Source organism: Triticum aestivum, chromosome 3B (assembly GCF_018294505.1).
Source record: "Triticum aestivum cultivar Chinese Spring chromosome 3B, IWGSC CS RefSeq v2.1, whole genome shotgun sequence".
Taxonomy (NCBI): domain Eukaryota; kingdom Viridiplantae; phylum Streptophyta; class Magnoliopsida; order Poales; family Poaceae; genus Triticum; species Triticum aestivum.
In genome coordinates, this window is record NC_057801.1 from 100,001,451 (window position 1) to 100,013,908 (window position 12,458).

General features: G+C 43.5%; 1 pseudogene; it reads right to left on the minus strand.

The window, feature by feature from the left end:
• The window catches only part of LOC123067368 (uncharacterized), a 136,093-nt pseudogene that overhangs the window by 62,410 nt on the left and 61,225 nt on the right, over positions 1-12,458 (minus strand).

The window sequence follows — 12,458 nt, forward strand, 5'->3', positions numbered from 1 at the left end:
TGGAAGGGAAAGGGGTAATGGGAAAATGATGGAAGATATAGCAGTAGCGAGGGATGGCGAAATCGCTACAGCTAGTTAATAGTAGCACGTTCACAAAAAGTGCTGCTGATATCGTCAACAGTAGTAGCGGGTTAGGGCCGCGCTACTACTATGATTTAGCTGTAGCGCCTTATTAGTAGTGCGGCCACCCGCGCTGCTGCTAGCCTAAAAACACGCACTGTTGCTAGCCTTTTCCCTAGTAGTGTGATTATGTGGTTGCATTATTTGCCTGATTGTGTGTTTCTTTGGGCCCTATGTTTTTCTGTGCACTTGTCAAATCTATATGCGTTCTTATATAACTATTCTCTGCACTTTTCACTACTAGGAAATAGCTTATAGCTTCAATTGTGCATTACGGCTTAAATAAGAATCTCTGGAAAAAAATGTTGCACACTCGCATCTACATGTACCGCATTTTTTTCGTGCCATTCTTCTAAAGAATCTAAAGTTTCTGTACCTTTGTTTGTAATGCTGCAGGGTTCTCGTAGCGACGATGACGGCCGTCGAGAGGTTCGTGGACTGGACAGTGTCGTGGCTGCCGATGTACAGAGAAGCGAAGCTGCTTCTCATTCTCTACCTCTGTCCGATGGTGGCGAGGCACAAGGACGACATCGACCGCTCCAGTTGGAGCTAAGGGCCAGAGCGAGGGACGTGACTGCATCGCAACTCAAGGCGGCGGCTTCCGTCAGTCAGGTGTGGCTCTTCGAGGCTATCCAATGTGTTTCTTCGCAGATGCAAGCCGCGAGATTAGGCCGGGCAGGCGCCGCACATTGACGAGTGGTCCAATTTTCGGATCGGGCCATAACAACTTACGTAGGTAGTTGCTTATGTAACTGTGTGATAGAATGGAATTATACATGAGTTGCTGCTATAAGGAGGAACGTAGTTGCTTATGTAACTGTGCGATAGAATGAAATTATACATGAGTTGCCGCTACAATGAGGAACTGGAGAAGACACGATAACTGTGTGATAGAATGAATTTGGTTGATTTTATTTTTTTTAATTCCTAATAAGTTAGTAGTGGCGTGGGGATAAAATGGCGCGCTACTAGTATTTATGATACTAGTAGCGTTGGGACTATATACACGCTACTACTATTTCATTAGTAGTAGCGCGGTTCATAATAGCAGTAGCACGGATTGAACCCTCACTGTTACTAACAAAGTTAGTAGTAGTGCAGGTTCGACCCACGGTACTACTAACTTTTAGCTGTAGCGCGATACTAGTAGCGCGAGTACCCGTGCTACTAGTATCCATTTTACCCGCACTGCTAGTAGCCTTTTCCCTAGTAGTGACTAAGCATTTTCAATAAGGTCTTCTACTCTTGACCCCCAAAGGAAAGAAAAGAAAAGAAAACTATTTACAGGGGAAGGCTCCCAACAAGTAAAAGAAGAACGAGAAATCTTTTTGGGTTTTCATTTTAATTACTACTACAAGCATGTAAATTAAACTAACTAATTTTTTTGGTTTTTCTTAATGTTTAACAAACACACAAGAAGAAATCTAGAAAAAAATAAATTAAACTAACATGGATAATACAATGAAAGAGTATGAGCGCCGACAACTAGAATAGTGTGTGAACATGAATGTAAAGTCAGTGAGAAATACGTACTCCCCCAAACTTAGGCTTTTGGCCTAAGTTGGTCTAATGCCAAGGATAGCCTGGCTGATATCCGAAGTTATAACTGGGGTCATACTGAGATGCAGCAGCCAATGCATCCTGAGATGGGCATGTTGGCGAGCCGCCCCCGCTCTCCCCTCGTGTTCAGCTGCCTCCTCCCTGGTAACAACATATCTTCATTTTGCCTGGTACTAAAAAAGGGAAGGAGCAGGGAGAGTAACATGGACAGCGCGACGTCTATCAAAGATTAGTCGATACTGGAGGAATTGTTCATTCCTCAAAAGAAAACGATGTCTGACCATCGCGTCATAATCTAAATAAGTGGGAGGCAACTCAATATCACCGTCATGTGGAGATATAACAAGAAAATTAGCAACACGGGTCGCATAAATTCTTCCAAATAAATCTCTAGACATACCATTATTATGCAACCTACGTGCAACTATTCCCCCAAGTTGTAATCTTTATTACCTAATACAGCACTCTTGAGGACGCAAAGATCAGGGACACACATGTGACATGCTTCATCTTTACCATTAATGCATCTACCAATGAAGAGAGCAAAATAATGTATAGCAGGAAAATGATGCTCCCTTTGGTAGCTTGTGCTATATCCCTAGATTCTCCCGCAGTGATATTAGCAAGGAAGTCTTTATATTCAGATTTGTGGGGTTCATGAACAATGCCCCACTGCGGGAGTTTGCAAGCAGTAGTAAAATCTTCTAGGTCCATGGTGTAAGATTCATCATCAACATCAAACAGGACATTCTGAGAATTACGCGAAGATGTAAATTTAAATCTTCCCATGAATGAATCAGTCAATAGGTAGTATTGAGGACACTTATCTTGTTTGAAGTCCTCAAGATCGGCATTATGCACATATGCGTCAAATTCATTCTTGATGCCTGCATTAACCAAAAACTCTTCTGATGGCCACTCACAAGCCCGCACTTCGGCTTCCCTTGGTGGGTCATTGTCTTGCTCACGCATAGCACGCCTAGGTCCTCTTTGAGTTGAGGAACCTCCTTGGTACATTCTCCTGGACATATTTCTCTCCTGTGAAAAATTTCTGCAATTTTTAGTAACTTCAAAATAAAAGTGAATCAAACTAAACAACATTGATAGCAACTGCTCCCACAAGTGCCTAGAGCCTATATCATGCACTAGAATTACTTGGGACCTCATAAATTTGACATGCAAGCTCAAGAATAGGGTCACCTATGCAGCAAAAATTTACAATGAATAAAGCACTAGAAGAAAAACTAATTGGACCAATGGAGGAGTCACATACCAAGAAACATTCTCCCAAAGAAGTTTTGTGAAGGGAGCTTTGGGCAAGGAGATAAAAAATCGCAGCAAAATGAGCTAGAACTCATGCTTGACCTGGATGGGGATTTTTTTTGGGAGGAAGATGGAGTGTGTGGGTGCAGGAATAAGTGTAGGGGGGCCACCGTGGGCCCACGAGACAGGGGGCGCGCCCAGGGGGTGTGGGCGCGCCCTCCGCCCTCGTGGCCAGGTTCTTGCCCCCCCTGCTGTGTTCTAAGTGCCTAAAATCCTCAAATATTCCATAAAAAATCATACTAAATTTGCAGGGTATTTGGAGAACTTTTATTTTCGAGATATTTTTTTATTGCACGGATAATTCAGAAAACAGACAGATAATACTATTTTTGCTTTATTTATTCTAAATAACAGAAAATAAAAAGAGGGTACAAAAGGTTGTGCCTTCTAGTTTCATCCATCCCATGATGATCAAAATGAATCCACTAACAAGGTTGATCAAGTCTTGTTAACAAACTCATTCCGAATAACACGGAACCGGAGAAATTCCGAATAACACTAGGTTACCTCAACGGGGATATGAACATCCCCAACAATAAGAATATCATATTTTTTCTTGACAGTAGGAAGAGGAAATTCAAAACCTCCAATATTGATAGTTGGAACTTTTCCAATAGAATTGATTCTATGAACTTGAGGTTGTTTCCTCGGAAAGTGTGCCGTATGCTCATTACCATTAACATGAAAAGTGAAATTGCCTTTGTTGCAATCAATAACAGCCCCTGCAGTATTCAAAAAGGTTCTACCAAGGATAATCGACATACTATCGTCCTCAAGAATATCAAGAATAACAAAGTCTGTTAAGATAGTGACATTTGCAACCACAACAGGCACATCCTCACAAGTACCGACAAGTATAGCAGTTGATTTATCAGCCATTTGCAAAGATATTTCAGTATGTGTCAACTTATTCAATTCAAGTCTAAAATATAAAAGAGAGAGGCATAACACTAACACCGACTCCAAGATCACATAAAGCAGTTTTAACATAGTTTCTTTTAATGGAGCATGGTATAGTTGTTACCCCTGGATCTCCAAGTTTCTTTGGTATTCCACCCTTAAAAGTGTAATTAGCAAGCATGGTGGAAATTTCAGCTTCCGATATCTTTCTTTTATTTGTAATGATATTCTTCATATATTTAGCATAAGGATTTAATTTAAGCATATCAGTTAGGCGCATACGTAAGAAGATAGGTCTAATCATTTCAGCAAAGCGCTCAAAATCATCATCATCCTTTGTCTTGGATGGTTTAGGAGGAAAAGTCATGGGTTTCTGAGCCCATGGTTCTCTTTCTTTACAGTGCTTCCTAGCAACAAAATCTTTTTTATCATAACATTGATTCTTTGATTGTGGGTTATCAAGATCAACAACAGGTTCAATCTCTACGTCATTATTATTGCTAGGTTGAGCATCAACATGAACATTATCATTAGGTTCATGTTCATCACCTGATTGTGTTTCTGCATCAGAAATATAAATATCATTGGGATTCTCAGGTGTGTCTACAACTGGTTCACTAGAAGCATGCAAAGTCCTATCATTTTTCCTTTTCTTCTTTTTAGAAGGACTAGGTGCATCTAAATTATTTCTCTGAGAATCCTGCTCGATTCTCTTAGGGTGGCCGTCAGGACACAAAGGTTCCTGAGTCATTCTACCAGTTCTAGTAGCCACTCTAACAACAAAATCATGTTTATTATTTAATTCACCGAGCAAATCACTTTGAGATTTAAGTACTTGTTCTGCTTGAGTGGTAACCATAGAAGCATATTTGCTAATGAGTTTAAGTTCACCTTTAACTCTAGCTATATAATCACTCAAGCGTCCTATCTCGAAAGCATTATTCTTTAATTCTCTACCAACATAAGCATTAAAACTTTCTTGTCTAGCCATAAAATCATCAAATTCATCTAAACATTGTCTATGAAATTTAGTAGACGGGATTTCAACTTTATGATATCTATAGAGAGAATTTACCTTTACTACGTGTGTTGGGTTATCAAGACAATGTGTTTATTCAACTGGAGGTAAATTCCTAACATCTTTAGCTTTTATACCTTTTTCTTTCATTGATTTCTTTGCCTCTTGCATATCTTCAGGACTGAGAAATAGAAAACTCCTCTTCTTCGGAGTTGGTTTAGGAGTAGGCTCAGGCGTTGGCTCAATTGGCTCAGGAATTGGCTCAGGAAGAGTGCAATTATTTTCATTAGTCAACATATTATTCAATAGTAGTTCAGCTTGGTCGACTGTTCTTTCCCTGAAAACACAACCAGCACAACTATCCAAGTAGTTCTTGGAAGCATCGGTTAGTCCATTATAAAAGATATCAAGTATTTCATTTTTCTTAAGAGGATGATCAGGCAAAGCATTAAGTAATCGAAGAAGCCTCTCCCAAGCTTTTGGGAGACTCTCTTCTTCGATTTGCACAAAATTATATATTTCCCGCAAGGCAGCTTGTTTCTTATGAGCAGGGAAATATTTGGCAGCAAAGTAATAAATCATATCCTGGGGACTACGCACACAACCAAGATCAAGAGAATTAAACCAAGTTTTAGCATCACCCTTTAATGAGAATGGAAATATCTTAAGGATATAATAATAGCGAGACTTCTCATCATTAGTAAATAGGATGGTTATATCATTCAACTTGGTAAGATGCGCCACAACAGTTTTAGATTCATAGCCATAAAAAGGATCAGATTCAACCAAAGTAATTATCTCAGGATCAACATTTAATTCATAATCCTTATCAGTAACACAGATAGGTGAAGTAGCAAAAGCGGGGCACGTTTCATTCTAGCATTAAGAGATTGTTGCTTCCATTTAGCTAATAACTTCTTAAGATCATATCTATCATTGCAAGCAAAAATAGCTCTAGCACTTCTTCATTCATAACATAACCCTCAGGAACAACATGCAATTCATAATTAGGGGGAGAACCTTCATCATCACTATCATCAATAATTTCATTCTCTCTAACCCTAGCAAGTTGTTCATCAAGATATTCACCTAATGGCACAGTAGTATCAAGCATAGAAGTAGTTTCATCATAAGTATCATGCATAGCAGAAGTGGCATCATCAATAACATGCGAGATATCAGAATTCATAGTAGTAGCAGGTTTAGGTGTCGCAAGCTTACTCAAAACAGAAGGAGAATCTAGTGCAGAGCTAGATGGCAGTTCCTTACCTCCTCTCGTAGTTGAGGGGAAAATCTTAGTTCTTGTGTCTTTCAAGTTCTTCATAGTGATCAGCAGATATAAATCGCAAGTAACTCAAAGAGTAAAGCTATGCTCCCCGGCAACAGTGCCAGAAATTAGTATTGATAACCCACAAGTGTAGGGGATCGCAACAACTTTCGAGGGTAGAGTATTCAACTCAAATTTATTGATTCGACACAAGGGGAGCCAAAGAATATTCTCAAGTATTAGCAGTTGAGTTGTCAATTCAACCATACTTGGATAACTTAGTATCTGCAGCAAAGTATTTAGTAGCAAAGTAGTATGATAGTAATGGTAATAGTGGCAAAAAGTAAAGATAACAGTTTTGTAGTAGTTGTAACAGTAGCAACGAAAAAGTAAATAAGCGAAGCGCAATATGTGAAAAGCTCGTAGGCATTGGATCAGTGATGGATAAATATGTCGGATGCGATTCCTCATGTAATAGCTATAACATAGGGTGACACAGAACTAGCTCAAATTCATCAACGTAATGTAGGCATGTATTCCGAATATAGTCATACGTGCTTATAGAAAAGAACTTGCATGACATCTTTTGTCCTACCCTCCCGTGGCAGCGGGGTCCTAGAGGAAACTAAGGGATATTAAGGCCTCCTTTTAATAGAGAACCAGACCAAAGCACTAGCACTTAGTGAATACATGAACTCCTCAAACTACGGTCATCACCGAGAAGTATCCCGATTATTGTCACTTCAGGGTTGTCGGATCATAACACATAATAGGCGACTATAGACTTGCAAGATAGGATCAAGAACTCACATATATTCATGAAAACATATTAGGTTCAGATCTGAAGTCATGGCACTCGGGCCCTAGTGACAAGCATTAAGCATAGCAAAGTCATAGCAACATCAATCTCAGAACATAGTGGATACTAGGGATCAAACCCTAGCAAAACTAACTTGATTACATGGTAAATCTCATCCAACCCATCACCGTCCAGCAAGCCTACGATGGAATTACTCACGCACGACGGTGAGCATCATGGAATTGGTGATGGAGGATGGTTGCTGATGACGACGGTGACGAATCCCCCTCTTCGGAGCCCCAAACGGACTCCAGATCAGCCCTCCCGAGAGAGATTAGGGCTTGGCGGCGGCTCCGTATCGTAAAACACGATGAAACTTTCTCTCTGGTTTTTTTCTCCATGAAACAGAATAAATAGAGTTGGAGTTGAGGTCGGTGGAGCTCCAGGGGGCCACGAGACAGGGGGCACGCCCAGGGGGAGGGGGCGCGCCCTCCGCCCTCCTGGACAAGGTGTGGGCCCCCTGGCCTTGATTCCTTCGCCAGTATTTTTTATATTTTCCAAAAGTCATCTCCGTGGATTTTCAGGTCATTCCGAGAACTTTTGTTTTCTGCATAATAAATAACACCATGGCAGTTCTGCTAAAAACAACGTCAGTCCGGGTTAGTTTCATTCAAATCATGCAAGTTAGAGTCCAAAACAAGGACAAAAGTGTTTGGAAAAGTAGATACGTTGGAGACGTATCACCCTCCCCCCTTCAGAAAAAAAACAAAAGCCCCAGCCCCTGAACTGCTGACGCATGGAAGCCTTTTGGTTCCGGTTTGTGGCACGAACCGGGACAAAAGGCCCGCTTGCCTAGGCAAATGACAGCGGCCAGGTGGAGCCCCATCTGTCCCAGTTCCTGGGCGAACCGGTACTAAAGGTATTGGGCTTTAGTACTGACCCTTTGGTCCCGGTTCGGCAACCGGGACAAATGGGCCACATGAACTTGGACAAATGGGGCTTTTTCTACTAGTGAGAGTATAGGTGTGACCGAACCATGTTCCCAAACAACATTATATGGTGTACCGCCCCGCAGCGTTGCGGGTATCCAGTACCAATGGGGACGCCACCACCCTACGCGCAGCGGTGACACTTTCCTCGATGCGGGCGCAGTCGTCATTGCGGTGGCTGAGCCATCTCTCTCTGTCTAGTCTGCCGTCGTAAATGGTTACCACTTCTTTGTGCGCCCTCCCGCTACGGTGTCTGGTTTTGTCAAATGCAAAATTACCTTCACTCACCGGTTTACCACGGCGCTGTAGATTGTACCGTTCAACTCATGAGAGAGAGTACGGGAATGTTACTGAGGTCAAGATCGTCTAGCACCCATGAGTGTGGGGCATTCGCGCCGCCCGAACGAAGACCCCGGTGGACACTGGTGAACGAGGCCATGGTGGGCGCCAGATCCTGAGGTCGGTGACATAGCTGGGCTGCTGGATTTTTTCCTTGGGAGGCGGCGCCTCGAGGACAGCCCACCACGCTGTTCCGTAAGAGTGTTGGGAAACACATTGACGGAACGGGGTAGCGAGGGACTACGGTGAAGTCAACCTCATCATGGGTGATTGCGATATTAATTGATCCGGCGGTGAGAGCATGAGCTGTCGCGGCGGTGAGGATGACCTCGGACGACTCGGATGCTGTGAGGACTGAGGAGGATCTTGTCGGGCCTCCAGCAGCGGCATGTCGAAGATGACTGGGACAGGTGACACATCTAGTAAAGATGTTGTGATGTGTTTCTTGGTGAATCCGTATGTGATTATTCATGAAATGTATGAAGTAATGTTGTTTGTTATTAGCTGATCCAAACACTACACGTGAGGACACATGAGGAAAGGGCATGAAGAGGTCGTGATGCACGGCCATGCATGGGGACCAAACCCTATACGGTGCTCCACGACGTACGTCACCGTCGTCCTCTTGTCAGTTGAGCCGACGGCAATGGTCCACCATGGAATCGGATGAGTGAGGTCTTTTTCTCCTTTTCGGATTCTGGAACCTTCCACTTTCTATAAAAATGAACTTATTCTTACTTGTTACTCCAATGTTTGAACCAGTGCCGTCTAATTTATATAGTCAATAATAGATGTTGCCCCTCATTTCCCCCTATTTTTGATCACACAATTCAGTTCAAATTGATTTTAGGTGTATCTTGCCAAATTGACCTAGTAAATTCAAGCTCAGGTCTGTACTCACATATGTAGCAACAATTGTAAATTCAGAATAAATAAATAAAATATACTTGCAGCAAATTAGAATAAATTTCACTATTTTCTCTCACAATTTTGATTCATAATTGGCGACATTACAATTAAAAACCACGAGACAAGTTATTGCACAACAAAATAGGTCACTTGTCAGCTTCACACTAGTAGAAAACATGGCTATTGTTCGGGCCTGGCCAGCCAATTAGTCCCGGTTCTTCGTGAACTGGGACCCATGGGGGGATTAGACCCGGTTCATGAGCCCAGGGGGCCGGCCCGGAGCCTCGTGGGCATTGGTCCTAGTTCGTCTGGACCCATTTGTCTCGGTTCTAGGCACGGACTAGGACCAATAGACCTTGCTCCTGGCCCATAGCCATTGGTACCGGTTCATTCCTTGAACCGGCGTAGAAGGGGGGGCTTTAGTCCCGGTACGTGCCACGAACCGGGACAAATAAATTGCCTATATATACCCATCGCTGCGACAGAGCACTCCAAAGTGCTCTGTTTTTTCAAGCCGGCGAGGGGAGGGCAGTTGGGTGCTCCAGTTCACATCTTATGCACATGAGGTGTTTGATGAAATGCCCGAGCCACACTAGTTAAGTTTTCTCCTCTCGAAGCTCGACCTCAGAGCTCCTATTTTCCTGAGATTTGTCTAGATTTAGCGGTCCGTCACGCCCCGTCCCCGTTTTCACCGCCGTTGATCGCCCACGCTGATCACGTCGTGGGCACCACCGTCGTGAGCTCCTTGTTTTTATCTTCGTTCCGATACTTTTTCTGATTTTCTTACTTTAGATAGATATTTGTCTGGTTTGCTTACTTTTGACACACATAATTATATATAATGCACGCAGATGAACCGGCAATGGATGTATGGTGACAGACACACCTCTGAGTATATTAAGGGCGTTCATAATTTTCTCGAAGTGGCTGAGGCAAACAAGCAGAATGGTTTTATGTGTTGTCCATGCACTAAATGTGGGAATATGAAGTCTTACTCTGACCGGAAAATCCTTCACACCCACCTGCTTTACAAGGGTTTCATGCCACACTATAATGTTTGGACGAGGCACGGAGAAATAGGGGTTATGATGGAAGACTACGAAGAAGAAGAGGACGATGACAACTATGTGCCCCCTGAATACGGTGATGCTGCGACGGGGCGGGGGGGGGGGCGGGGCTGCTGAAGATCAAGAGGAACCAGACGATGTGCCCGATGATGCTGTAATAGGTAAGCTGCTGAAGATCAAGAGGAACCAGACGATGTGCCCGATGATGATGATCTCCGTCGGGTCATTGTAGATGCAAGGACGCAATGCGAAAGTCAAAAAGAGAAGATGAAGTTCGATCGCATGTTAGAGGATCAAAAAAAGGATTGTACCCCAATTGCGAAGAGGGCAACACAAAGCTGGGTACCGTACTGGAATTGCTACAGTGGAAGGCAGAGAATGCTGTGCCTGACAAAGGATTTGAGAAGCTACTGAAATATTGAAGAAGAAGCTTCCAAAGGATAACGAATTGCCCGACAGTACGTACGCAGCAAAGAAGGTCGTATGCCCTCTAGGATTGGAGGTGCAGAAGATACATGCATGACCTAATGACTGCATCCTCTACCGCGGTGCGTACGAGGACTTGAACGCATGCCAGGTATGCGGTGCATTGCAGTATAAGATCAGACAAGATGACCATGGTGATGTTGACGGTGAGCCCCGCAGGAAGAGAGTTCCTATGATGGTGATGTGGTATGCTCCTATAATACCACGGTTGAAACGACTATTCAGAAACAAAGAGCATGCCAAGTTGATGTGATGGCACAGTGAGGACCATAAGAAATACGGAAAGTTGAGAGAACCCGTTGAGGGGTCGAAGTGGAGAAAAATCGAGAGAGAGTACTTGGCTGAGTTTGCACGTGACCCTAGGAACATATGATTTGGTTTAAGCACGATGGTATTAATCCTTTCGGGGAGCAGAGCAGCAATAACAGCACCTGGCTCGTGACTCTATGTATGTATAACCTTCCTCCTTGGATGTGCATGAAGCGGAAGTTCATTATGATGCCAGTTCTCATCCAAGGCCCTAAGCAACCCGGCAAGGACATTGATGTGTACCTAAGGCCATTAGTTGAAGAACTTTTAAAGCTGTGGATTGGAAACGGTGTACGTGCGTGGGACGAGCACAGACAAGAGGAATTTAACCTACACGCCTTGCTGTTTGTAACCATCAACGACTGGCCCGCTCTTAGTAACCTTTCAGGACAAACAAACAAGGGATACCACGCATGCACGCACTATTTAGCTGACGCCGAAAGTATATACCTGGCAAGCTGCATGAAGAATGGGTACCTGGGGCATCGTCGATTTCTTCCGACCAACCATCAATGTCGAAAGAAAGTCAAGCATTTCGAAGGCGTGGCAGATCACCGGAAGAAGCCCGCCATGCTTACTGGTGATCGCGTACTTGCTATGGTCAATGATTTACACGTAATCTTTGGAAAGGGTCCCGGCGGACTAGCTATTCCGAGTGATGCTGAGGGACACGCACCCATGTGGAATAAGAAATCTATATTTTGGGACCTACCCTACTGGGAAGACCTAGAGGTCCGCTCTCCGATCGATGTGATGCACGTGACGAAGGACCTTTGCGTGAACCTGCTAGGCTTCTTGGGCTTGTATGGGAAGACAAAAGATAGAGCTGAGGCACGAGATGACCTGCAACGTTTGCACGAAAAAAACGGCATGCCTCCAAAGCAGTATGAAGGTCCTGCCAGCTACGCTCTTACCAAAGAAGAGAAGGAGATCTTCTTTGAATGCCTGCTTAGTATGAAGGTCCTGACTGGCTTCTTGTCGAATATAAAGGGAATAATAAATATGGCAGATAAAAAGTTTCCGAACCTAAAGTCTCATGACTGCCACGTGATTATGACACAACTGCTTCCGGTTGCATTGAGGGGGCTTCTACCCAAAAACGTCCGATTAGCCATTGCGAAGCGATGTGCAATCCTCAATGCAATCTCTCGAAGGTGATCGATCCAGAAATCATACCAAGGCTAAGGAGTGATGTGGTGCAATGTCTTGTCAGTTTCGAGCTGGTGTTCCCGCCATCCTTCTTCAATATCATGACGCACGTCCTAGTTCATCTAGTTGACGAGATTGTCATTCTGGGCCCCGTATTTCCACACAATATGTACCCCTTTGAGAGGTTCATGGGAGTCCTAAAGAAATATGTCTGTAACCGTGC